The sequence below is a fragment of the Perognathus longimembris genome, chromosome 28 (genome assembly GCF_023159225.1).
Source record: "Perognathus longimembris pacificus isolate PPM17 chromosome 28, ASM2315922v1, whole genome shotgun sequence".
NCBI lineage: Eukaryota > Metazoa > Chordata > Mammalia > Rodentia > Heteromyidae > Perognathus > Perognathus longimembris.
Genome location: NC_063188.1, coordinates 100,353,052 through 100,366,275, shown reverse-complemented (window position 1 = coordinate 100,366,275; position 13,224 = coordinate 100,353,052). Strand labels below are relative to the sequence as shown.

The window sequence follows — 13,224 nt, the reverse complement described above, 5'->3', positions numbered from 1 at the left end:
TGTTTTTCTTTCTCTGAAGAACACCTTTAGGTGGTGATGTTGTTAAGGCTGAAATCTTATTTTATGGTTGAATCCCCTCTTTTATAATCAGCATATATATGTTTTTGACAATGTGATTTGCCTTCTGTGCAAGATCTACACCAGTTTTGTCATTTGCTTAGAAAGAAAATGAACTCAATACACGAGCTCTAAGGGTTTGCTTAGCCTGGCAGCAAGCTTGATGGATTGCTGTCTCCCTCAGTGAATATACTATGTGTTGCTTGTTGAACGAATATGTCATCAAGTTATAATATACCCTCTCCCTTTGAAGTAGTACAGAAATTTCATTAATGGTATGTGAAACAAAAAAAACTAGCAATGGGCCACATTGCTACATACATTCAGCATCAGGTTAAAGTCCCAAGCGAACATCAATTACCACATTAAATGCAGTTTCTACTTCAAGCTAGATTGCAAAGCAATAAGATAATGCCACAAGCCTTCAAAGGGAATGCATTTTAATTGATCAACCTGTAGTCCTTGAATCCAAATGAGCCCTTTTTTCATCCCCAATGGGGAAACCCTAATTTTAGGTCAGCCCAAGAATGTAGGAGAGGGGATTTCACAGGATGACACAAATTAGTAGTGTTCCTTACTGGGCCTAATCATAATGGAAGGCTTTTTGTAAATCTCTTAACTGCTCCAGTTAAAAATGAGGTGTTCACTGGGTAATTATCATTCCCCATGCCCTGGGCCCAACTTCTAGAGATACTACTGTGCCATTCAGCTACTCAGTAAGTAATCTTGGAAACAAAGATAATTACCTTCCAATTTGTGCTCTCAAAATGTAAAGATCATGCCAAAAAAAGTGGCTAGGATGCCTCATTTCTGGTGGCTTCTACTCTAAAGAAAGAAGCTTTCCAAGTGTCCCACACAATCCTAGAGCCAGAGGCGCCTTTTCCTTTCACTGTCTTAAGCATAGCATCCGAAGATCCCATGGGGTGAGGTAAGCCCAATGGGGAGTTGGTTTCGGCCAGATGAATTTGCTGTGTTTCTCCCAGCCCTTGCCATACTTCCTGGGGTGTAGTAGAAATCCAGGGATTTTGAACAGAGTAAATATTGTACTCAGATAACTTAAAGTATAGTAGTACTGGTACTCCTTATAGCATTCACACAAAAAATCTCAGTTGGTTACCTTTCACTTATTCAAGACACTATTGTGTCTAGTTTTATTTTCCTCTCCCAGTGAATGTTCAACTACTTGACCCTTATTTCTCCTCCAGGGAGAGCTTTCCTGGTTGACTAGTTGTTTACAAACCCATATGACAAATAAACCTACTTCAACATGATGTATATGTTGGTTTTATTGTTGTTTTTGAGATAAGTGTTTCATTGTATTCCGAAGACTGTTTTCCAATCCTGGATTCTAATGATCCTCTTACCTCAGCCTCGTGAGTAGAGGGACTACAGGTGCAAGACACCATGCCAGGGTTCTGTATGGGGTAATTAGGGTTTTGTTTGTTTGTTTGTTCAGTGTGTTGGGTCCAACACAAGGCCTTATGTACAATGGGCAAGCACTCTACCACTGAGCTATATCTTTAGCCCACAATGAATGGATTTTTAAGTGTGAAATGTGTGAATTTGGGGGATTATAACTTCATCAAAATTTAAGACACTTCATATATTACATTATATGTACTGTCCAGTGAATGATAAGAATGTGGAACTTCTTAAATCTTATACATAGTGAATTTGAGCTTTAATACAATAAAATTCATATTGCATTTAAAGCTCTCAAAAATCCATTGAATTTGTACCCTGACTTTGGTCTGTATTACACTTCAAATGTACCTTGAGAGACTTATTAAAATATGAAGACAATTCTTATAACATTAAACCAGATCTTAATTTTGAAACTGAACACTGATAATTTAAACAAAGTGAACACTGAGGTAGATATTTTTTGTCAGTCACAGGATTTAAACTCGGGCCCTGCGCTCTTTTGCTTGAGGCTAGTGCTCTACCACTTTAAGCCACAGCACCACTTCCAGTTTTCTGGTGGTTAATTGGAGATAAGAGTCTCATGGACTTTCCTTCAAGGGCTGGCTTTGAACCATGAGCCTCATATCTCAGCTTCCTGAGTAGCTAGGATTACAGATGTGAGCCACCAGCACTCAGCTGAAGTAGATCTTATAACACTATACAAGTTAGGAAGGAATGAGACAGCTAGAGGAAATCTGGTGCTAAGTTATTTAGAGACCCCCATTTGTTTTGAGAGTATATGTTAGTATGGTTTGGCCCAATTGGTGGTTTCTTTCCCATAAGTATGTATTAGACATAGATGACCAGGATCGACCATGGACTGGAACCTACAAGCAGATGGGCCTCCCTTTAGGAAGTCATTGATTCACTAGGCATCACCAAGTCTGTGTGCAGTCACATGTGAGAGTAACTGTCTTCATTCTAGAAACCAACCTCTATAAAATAGAAAAATGAGAGCATTATCTACACTTGAGATATTCAAAAAATACAGTGGATTTGTTTTATTTAGTCCCAGAAACAGTAGAGAGGTCTCTTCATACTAAACAGGGAAAATGCTAGCTTTTCAAACAGGGTGGTCTTTGGTAATCTGGTCCCTCATGCCTTCATGATGCATACATGATGATTCTTCTGGGTTCATGATAGCATTGGACATTGATTGGGTTGACCTAGAGAATCTCCATCTTAAGAGGAGGCAGACTTCATTTTCCATTGCCCAGATAACATATGCTCAACCTATTTTCTTCTAATCTCTCAGCTTTACTTTATTGTGTCTTATAAAGAACTCTATTCCATCTGGGTAAAGAGAATTTCTGAGCCTTCTGTGGAAGTAAAGTGCACTAACCATAAAGGTCATCCTTGGAGAGAGAATACCAGCAATACCCAACTCCCAGACAATATTTAAGTTCATAAGCAATGATCAGTCAGCCATAGTGTTCATCATGGTGCCCCATAATTCAGAATGAAAAGCTCTCTCTTAGGACAATATAAAATTTGCCTCTTACATCTTATTTCTCTCTATCTTCGAGAATATGTAGCTCTCTAAAGATATGAAAATCAATTTAGTCTAGATTCATATTTTACATTTCCTCAAATATTTATTTGAACTCATAAAAAGTTTATTGACACAATTTGAAAGGTGAAGAACTAAAATATATTCCAAATATTGACCAAGAAAACCATGGGAAGTCGCTCAGACAACTTTTCAGAAAAATCGCTGTTTTGTACATTTGTCATATCCTCCTGTAAACAAAAAAAATCAGATCCCTCCTCAAAACCACACTCTTCGGGTGGTGAACTTGTGGACTCGTTTTCTCTACTAGGTGCCAAATATGAAGATAAATTGATAAATGCAGCCAACTAGAAGAAAGAGATATAAATGCACAAACAGGTCATTTCCACTAGAGTCTCGGGGAATTCAAGAGCTTCATACAAATATATAAAAATTTTAGTGAGCTGTATTCATCTGAATCCATTCTCTTCTGCCTTAATTCTTCACATAAAGCCTGCAAAAGAGAAAGCAAAGAAACCATCAATTTTTCTCCCTAGTTTTATTAAGGTATGACTAACAAAAATGGTATATATTTATCATGTACAGTGTGATGTTTTGATATATGCATGCATCGTGAAATGATTCAATCAAGTAAATTAGCATATCTATCAACTCACATACTTTTTGTAGCTAGAACATTTCAGATGTTCTCTCTTAGCAATTTTCTTGTTTACAATACATTATTATTAACTACAGACACTGTGCTTTACAGTAGAGCCCCAGAATGTATTCCTCATATCTCACGGAAATTCTGTTCCCAATGACCATTCTTTCCCCATTCCCACAGCTGCTAGCAACCACCATTTACTCTCTGCTTCTGTAAATTCAATGCCATTACATTTCACAAACAAGTGAGATCATACTGCAGTAGTCTTTCCGCACTTAATCCAATGTCCTCTAAGTTCCTCACTAGCTTAGGCTCCTCTTTTTCTATAGTACTCAAGTTTGAACTCAAGACCTTGTGATTGCTAGATAGGTGCTATACCATTTGATCTAGGCCTCCAGCCCATAGTTTTCCTAAGATAGTTTTAGGGACAATTTACATATGTCAATATGATTTATACGGGCAAATGGGAGTATGAGACCCCATTTTTATTCACAAAGTTACTTGATTTCATGAATGTAAAGTGAACTATGAGTACAGGTGTAGCCATCAACTTTGGGTCTAGTGATTTAAGTAACTGCAAACTAAGTCAGGAAGGGCTTAACAGTGAAGGACTAAAGGATAATGTCAAACTTTCTCTGAGATAAATGTGCATCCAGGGCTCCAATCAACCCTTCTCTATGTCCATTCCCACTGCCACATAACTGTAATTTCTTACTAGTGTCAGGATGAGGTATAATTTCCTGACTTCGGCCACGTGACTTGCTTCAGCCAACCGAAAGAGGCCAGAGTGATAGTGTGCCTGTCCTGAGCCCATACCTTAAGAAGTATTACCTGCTTTTGCTTGCCTGCCTGTACCTCTGTCGTTGCTATAACAAGATCATGCCGAGGCTACCCGTCTAATCCCAGAAGAACCTTGAGAAACATGGAATAGAACATCTCATCAAGTTGCTTCTACCAGGGCCACTCTAGTGCAAAGCTTCCAGTTGAGCTGAAAACTCATAAGTGAGCCTAGCCGAGATAAGCTAAGCACAAAAAAATACAACATAACCTGACCTGGGACTGTGGCTTAGTGGTAGAGTGTTTGCCTAGCATGCATAAAGCCCTGGGTTCAGTTCCTCAGCACCACATACACAGAAAGAGCCAGAAGTAGCGCTGTGGCTCAAGTGGTAGAGTGCTAGCTTTGAGCAAAAAAGAAGCTCAGCGACAGTGCCCTGAGGCCCTGAGCTCCAGCCCCTGAACTTCCAAAAAACCCCTATAATTTAAAAAGAAGTGTGTGTGTGTGTGTGTGTGTGTGTGTGTGTGTGTGTGTGTGTGTGTGTGAAGTATTTGATTTGGGGGGTAGTTTGTCATGCAGCAATAACTAACCGACATAGTGCCATTTATTTTCAAAACTCTTGTAATGGAGGGATTTTTTAAAAAACATTATTGACACATTTTGTGTTCCTCTTTTTGTGTTTTTCCTTAGGTGGTTTGGTTGAATCTTTTCTAAGAAATAGTGCACTTATATTGTTTCATTACCAATGGCTGGGGGAGGGGACACACAGACAAGCGTCCTCCCCCTACTGGGATAGAAACTGTGGATAAGTACCCTCTGCAACACTTGGTTTTCGCTACTTCAAAGGCTAGTGAATCAAATATTCTATTTCTCAGTCTCTCTTATAGCTAGCATGAGCCACGGGACCCAGGTCTGGCCAGTGAGCCCTGAGGAAAAGCCTACAGCAGAGATGTTTTAGAAAGCTTTGCTTTCCTGAAATTTTCTGTAGAGATTTCTGGAAAGATCACAAAACTCCATGTATCATTGAACATTTATAGCATTACTGTGCTGCCAGCAGTGTTGTGAGATGAAATCCACAGAGGTTGCAAAAGCAACTTATACAAAGCTGCTAAGTGGAAACGTTGGGATTTTTAACCCAAGTTTCTGACTCAGGTTCTTTGCAATCTACCAACAAGGACAGTCTGTGTGGTTCTTGAACCAAAAGGAAACATAGAAAAGTATTAATGATTACAAAACAGAATGTTGTCAGTGATAGTCAACATAGCCTCTTGAGCTACTCTAGCATTTCATTTCATTTTGTCTTGTTTTCTTGTAGTAAGGGCATATGAGATCTACTCAGTTAACATATTTTTAAGTATACTATATATCATTGTTGATCTTAGGTGTTTCACTTTACAAGATGTGCTGCAGGTTCTTCCCTCTTGTCACATGGTACAGAATGTCTATCCTTTCCAAGGCTGAATAGTATTGTGCTGTCCATTTGTATCACAGGTTCTTTATCCATTCAAGTGTTGGTGGATATTAAAGAGTTTCTCCATAGTTTAAAGAAATTATTTTTTTTTTGGGGGGGGGGGGTCAATACCAATTCCCAACAAGTACGATACCACCTCATCCCCAGCCCAGGGATTCTAGGTGAGATGAGTACCATTGACTAGCAATGTAATCGCCTTGTCCTGATTCACAATGCCAGTACCATCTCTTACCATTCTCTCTCATGGATCTGCTCTCTCAGTTTATTGGACCAGATATTTAACTGCTTTTGTAACATGACAAGAATGTCACACCCCACCTCCTTTTGCTTATAACTTTTGATTGAAATCCCACCTTTCCATGACACTCCATATAATGCACTGAATCATTATTATTTGTAGTGTGCATCATCTCTCTCCTCTCGTGTTTCTCCTCATGTTTCCTGCTGTATCTCTCGACCAGTAGTCTGTAACCTTATGTAGGATAGGAACATGTCCCATTCATTTTTACATCCCATCGCCTATCACAGCACAAGACACATAGCCAGGAACTAGAGAATGATGAGTTAAACCCCTGTAGATAGGTGAACTGGAGTTGAAAATATATACAAACTCACATTCTTTCATGTGAAGCAGGAGGAATGAGTGAGAGCTGCAGTAAACCCAGAATGTTGGTTTTGTTTTCTGTCTTCTCTGTGCTGTCACCTGTATCCTAGGCCCTAGCTGCAGCCCCATAATGGCCAGGTTATGCTCTATTCATCTTACTGCTGTGATCACTGTGCTGGGTGACAAATATGGCCTGTCTCTCTGGCTAAGTAAGAGGACCATGACAAGTTGCCCTTGAAGCTGAGACATTCCTTGGGCTTCTCTGAGTGGCATGAAAGGGGTGATGATCCATAGCAAATTGTCACTGAAGCATATTCTGTGAAGTGTGATTTCTGCCTGAGAAATATCCAGACTATGAAGCACCATCTGCAACCCAGAAATGGGCACCATTTATATGACAGGCTTGATGTGGACTTTGATCACCATACATCTGTCCAACATAGGTGAAATTGTGGCTCTAGTAGGAATTATTATGTAGACAACACTGACCATAGAGGAACTGTGCTCTGCCCCTTCACCAGCTGTACCTAAGAGCCAAAGAAGCCTGGAGAACTCTAGCCAAAAGGAGGCTGGAGTAATAACATCAGTGTGCAGTGGGGGCAGGGAAAAAACTGATAGTTATTGCACCAGTGTTTTTGTTTTGTTTTGAGGTTTTTGTTGTTAGTCTTTTGTATTTTTGCTTCCAGTATTGGGGATTGAATTTAGTACTTGGGTGCTGTTGCTTAGCTTTTTTACTTAAGTCTAAAGCATTCTACCAGCTTCACAGCTACACAGCTTCACATGTAGCTTTTTGGTGGTTAATTGGAAATGAGTCTCATGGAATTTCCTGCCCACATTGGCTTCAAGCTGAGATCCCCAGATCTCAGCCTCCTGAGTAGCTAGGATTACAGACATGAGCCACTGGTTCCCAGCTTAGTTTTGTGCCAGGCAAAACACTGTGGATTCTGTACAGTTAGCCCAATCTACAAAGTGAGCCTGGTTCTTTCTTCTTTGTACGAGTTGGGCAGGAAGCATCACCAAGGAATGGAGGAAACATGGTAGCTGTCCTGTAGATCACCCTGTCTCCCCAGTTGCTTCTCTCCCTCCCAGGTTCCAATAGCCTAGAAAGCCTGGACATGGAACTTTGCTCATGAATATGGTCAGATTCGAGCCTCTGTGGTGTACAAAACCCTAGAGGTTCAAAGTCTCTGTCTCTGATCTCACAGGATTCACTGTGTACTGAAAATACCTAAATGATACCATAAATTAAAAAATCATGCCCCCAGAGTCTTGGGCTCCCTGCTGTGTGTCAGACATCAAATTTAGAAATAGGAATCAATGGGAAGAAATCCAGAGCTAAAATTGCCTGTGTTGTAAAGCACACTTGTTTGTCAGGGTGTTGGAATGCAAGTGTGTTGGGCAGTCTCCAGGGCCACACCGCATTACCACCTAGAGAACAACTCTCAGCTATTCTCCTGTGTCCTACACTCCTATAGGGGGCATTTGTAAGAATAAAGAGAAAGGTGAGGCACCTGACTGAAGTCACTTGCCAGCTACCCCATACATTTTGTACTGAAACTTTTAAAAATTGAAAGGCCAACTTCTAGTTTACTTTGGGCAATACACACTTTGGCTGGTGCAGGGATGAGAACACCACATATCTCTCTTGTGTCACCCTAAGTCCAGGCTGCAGAGCATGTGATGTTTACGCCTTGCCACGACCCATTTATAGCTGTGTTACTCATAGTCACCATGGCCCCACATACATCATGTGGGAAATAAAGTCCACTCAACACTTGTCTGCCTTGGGTCCTTTAACCAGACACTCAGGAGGTGGTGCAACAATTACTTCCTCCTGTGTGGTGCTAAGTCATAGCACCATAAACGCAGTGACATTCCAAATTAGTGGAAAGAAAGGCAGCATATTATGCTATAGTTTCATTTGCAATGACCAACCACATACTCAGAGCAAGATGGTTCAAATTTGGAAGCATCAGAGATAAGATAAAAGCTTATTTTGGGCTCTTGCTGGAGCTACGAAGCACACCCCTACACATTGTCCCATGTAACCATGACCACACCATGAGGACAAGCTATCATTAAAGCATATAAGAAATATCACACACCCATGGTCATAAAGATAGGACATGCACGGATTAGTTGTACTTGGGCAGCACCAAACCCAGAATTTTCTTTGTCCCAAACATCCACTCACAAAATCAATGCAACAAAAAGTAAAACACATAGACCAGTTTTTCTCCTAAAGTATGAAACACCTGCTAAAATTGGCTGGACTATATCATGAAACCTTTGGTGGCTAAAACAATTATTGGACTGTTTCTACCATTAACTATTAAGAAGCAGGGCAGATACAGGAGATACAAAAACCAACATGTTTATTTTGGTATATACTGGTATTAGAACTAGGGAAGGGAAAGAGAATATCAAAATCGAGAGATAAAGGATAAAAAGACAAACGACTCCAAAAGCAATACTTGCAAAACCATTTGGTGTAAACCAACTGAACAATTCATGAGGGGAAAGAGAAGGAGAGAGAGGGGGAAATAATGGAGGTAACAAATTGTACAAGAAATGTACCCACTGCCTTATGTATGAAACTGTAACCCCTCTGTACATCACTTTGACAATAAATAAGTAATTATTTTTAAAAAATAAAAATAAAAGATTTCACATCTGAAATACAGACTAAAGTAGCAGTACATGCAGGACATGTAAAATCTGAGTGATGCTCAGGAAAAAGAAAATTGCCTATATGGGTCAAATGCTATTAAAATAAATTCAGACAATAATAAGTGGGGGAAACACACATCTGTACTCCCAGTATTTGGGAGGCTAAGGCAGGAGGATTGTGAGTTTGAGTCCAACCTGAGCTACTAGCAATACTCTTGTCTCAAAAGTCAATCAAGTAAATTTAAAGGGAGCTTTTTAAATGTAACCTATTGAGAATGTGTTGCATTGCATAGCAAGTCAGAATTCAAGGCTGTAGGCTTGGGCACAAATTGTGATTGACTGGGGGAGAATGATAAAAAAAAAAAAAAGATGATATCGCTGGGTGCTGGTAACTCCCACCTATAATCCTAGCCACTCAAGAGGCTGAGATCTGAGCATCCAGGTTCAAAGCCAGCCCAAGGAAGTCCACTAAACTACTCAAATAAAGCCAGAAGTGATGCTGTGGCTCAGGTAGTAGAACACTAGCCTTAAGAAAAAGAAACTCAGGGATAGAGCACAGGTCCTGAGTTCAAGCCCAGGACTGGCACCAAAAAAAAGGGGAGGGGAGAAGGACGATACTGATCAAGATGCATTGTATTTATAAACTGACATATGGAACAGTAACCCTTTTGTACAACTACTTAAAAATAATCAAAATATGATTTTGAAATGTGATTGGCTCAGTCATATATTGGTGGAGAAGGGAATCATCCATGGAAAATTTCTCTCAATCCATCAGAACATCATGGTCCTACTTATCGTCAAAAGGACCAGACAATACAGGCAATACTGACTCAAGATTTTCCTACCAAAGAAAGCTCCGTAACATCTAGAGGTGAAAAAGTGGTAAGTTGAGGAGACTGCTATCTCAACACTTTCCAAAAAATGGGAAAAATCCTTCTTTATGATATATAAGTGAACAGCTTGAGGACTTTTTTTTTCTAACAATTTGTGTGTTTGGGTTTTGTGAAGTGCTGGGAAAGGAACTCAGGGCTTCACACATGCTAATTACTGCTAATACATGCTACCAACTAACCTATACGAACAGTCCCTTTATGACTTCGATTTACTACTTATGTATAGTTTCCAGCTTACAGTGGTTCAATTTAATGTTTTCCAACATTATAATATACGATCAGAATCATTTGTCAAAAGCAACCGTCAGGCCTCTAAAAATTTAAGAATTTAAATGTCCAATAACAGGAGTTTAATTAGTCAAAATGCTGCAGCCACATTAGCAATTATTATAGACACTGTGATACAATGAATGATAAATGAGATAAATAATAAAACAGGAGTAATTGTGAGTTCATTTCTTTTATTAAAATGCTAGTGTTTTGCTTTCCAATTTGCATGAACTCTTTTTATAATTATACATTTCATTCAAAGCACTTTTATTCATTAGCCTCACTATTTAATGCTTATATTTTTAAGTACAAACTTTTTAAAAATCAGGATTAGAGCTGATTTTGATAGCTGCTCTTAAAAAGGTATTAAGAAAGCTTAAGTCAATACCTTCCATTTTTTCCACCCAAACCATTCAACCAATAATTTTTAAGCTAGTTGTTGCCAAATCCTACCATTTGAAAACATCATGAAAGGACTTTAACTATATAACCTTAAGAATTTAGAGGCCGAGGGGCTGGGAATATGGCCTAGTGGCAAGAGTGCTTGCCTCGTATGCATGAAGCCCTGGGTTCAATTCCCCAGCACCACATATATAAAAAAAATGGCCAGAAGTGGCGCTGTGGCTCAAGTGGCAGAGTGCTGGCCTTGAGCAAAAAGAAGCCAGGGACAGTGCTCAGGCCCTGAGTCCAAGGCCAGAACTGGCAAAAAAAAAAAAAAAGAATTTAGAGGCCGAAAAAGAAAGCTATGTTGGGCATGGTAGTACATGCCTATCGTCACTGCTACTAGGGAGATGGAAGTAGGAGGATTCAGATTCAAAGCCACACAGGCAAAGTCTTAAGAGTCTATATGAAAAAAAAAAAAACAACTAAACCCAAAATGACTAGGGAGAGGGTGGCTCATATGTTAGAGTTCTAATCTAGCAAGCACAAGGCCCTGAGTTCAATCCCCAGGACCACAAAGAAGAAAAAACAACCACTGGCTATTTGAAATCAACTCAGAATAGTAGGTTTTCAACTCAGGATAGTAGATCACAGTTGGCTATGCATCAGAATCATCTAGAGGTTTTCTTTTTATAATTCTAAAGCCCAAACTATCCCATACCAATTGCCTTGAAGTCTCCGAGTACAACCAGTTTTTCTACTTTCCCAGATACACTGATGTGCAACCACAGTTGAAAAGCAGGAGAAAATGAGGGAAGGGGTGACTCTGTTTGAAAAGAAATATCCTCATTACTTTATGTATGTAATTGTAACCCCTCTGCACATCACCTTTACAATAAAATGAAATTAAAAAATAAGAAAACCACAGGTCTAGAAATACTTCTCAGATTTCGACTTCCTGGTGATCTGAAGATTTCAATTTAGCAAGTCAGGGCTGGGGCCTAAGACTGTGTACCACCCAGAAAGTTTCCATGGGAGAGAGGGGTGCTGTTGATCATGGACCACACTTGGAGAAGAAAAGGTTGTCCTAACCATAGACATTTGGCAAGGTGGGAAACATAATTTGTTATTAAGGCCAGGAAGAGGGACTACCATTTACCTCAGCCAGGATACTGATCACCATCTTATACTGCCCAGCCCCATGACAGAGTTCTCCAGCACAAATGGCCAAAGTACTGAGATAGAGAAACCCTCATCTGATGACAACTATTTCTAGTGAAGGAAATACTCCCAAACCCAAGCCAAGTCAGAGCTCTCTGCTTTGCTATAATAAGTGGTTCCTTCTAGGAAGCACTGCTGATAAAATTAAAAAAAAAAAACATGAGTGATTTTTCCGATCAACTTTAATAAGATTAAGAGCCTCTTCTGGAAGATTAAATTTACTCGCCTCACTAAATTCGACTTGTAACAGAGTTTAATGATCTCTTGTACCTGGACTCACTAGGTTATCTATCCATGTTTTTTTTTTCTATTCCAAGTTTAGGAACTGCATTTTGTTTTGTTTTGTTTTGTTTTTGCCAGTCCTGGGCCTTGAACTCAGGGCCTGAGCACTGTCCCTGGCTTCTTTTTGCTCAAGGCTAGCACTCTGCCACTTGAGCCACAGCGCCACTTCTGGCCATTTTCTATATATGTGGTGTTGGGGAATCGAACCCAGGGCTTTATGTATACGAGGTGAGTACTCTACCACTAGGCCATATTCCCAGCACAGGAACTGCATTTTTGAAGCTTCTTTATAATCAACTCTGATTTAAAGCTTCAACATGGGTTTACAATCCATGTATGAGAAAAACTGCTTTAACATCTTTTACCTTACCTCTGAGCTGACTCTCGAGTTGGATCCTGATTTTATATCCCCCTTTCACAGCAGCTCAGCTTTTACTTCCCAGCTCTACTGTTTTCTACCTAGATCATCTTGGGTAAATAATGTGAGAACCAATAGTTTGCTAATTGACAAGAAAATACTAGTGTTGCTGGGCGCCAGTGGCTCACACCCGTAATTCTAGCTACTCGCTACTCAGGAGGCTAAGATCTGAGGATAGTAGTTCAAAGCTAGCACAGGCAGGAAAGTTCATGAGACTCTTATCTTCAATAAACTACTTCGAAAAGGCTGGCAGTGGCAGTGTGGCTCAAGCAGTACACTGCTAGCCTTAGGCAAAAGATGCTCAGAGACAGCACCTAAGCCTTGAGTTCAAGACCCACAACCAGCCAAAAAAAAAAGAGAGAAAATACAAGTGTCAAGCTCATATGATAGTTATTGGGATAAACACACTAAGCATTTAGCATAGTGCCTACCACATAGTCATCATGTGCTGTTGCTATTATTCTGAGACAAAGACCCACACAAAGCTAATAAATCAACACATCCCTTCTTCCTCCTCTGTCTTGCTAGCAAGATTTCCAGTATTTATCATCTTAACTTC

General features: G+C 39.8%; 1 protein-coding gene across 1 annotated transcript in view; it reads right to left on the bottom strand.

The window, feature by feature from the left end:
• Positions 1–3,090: 3,090 nt before the first annotated feature.
• Smpx (small muscle protein X-linked) overlaps positions 3,091–13,224 on the bottom strand; it is a 56,141-nt gene continuing 46,007 nt past the window's right edge. The window contains exon 5 of the mRNA XM_048336104.1: positions 3,091–3,524. The gene's annotated coding sequence lies outside the window, so the exon portion shown is untranslated. The remainder of the gene's footprint in view (positions 3,525–13,224) is intronic.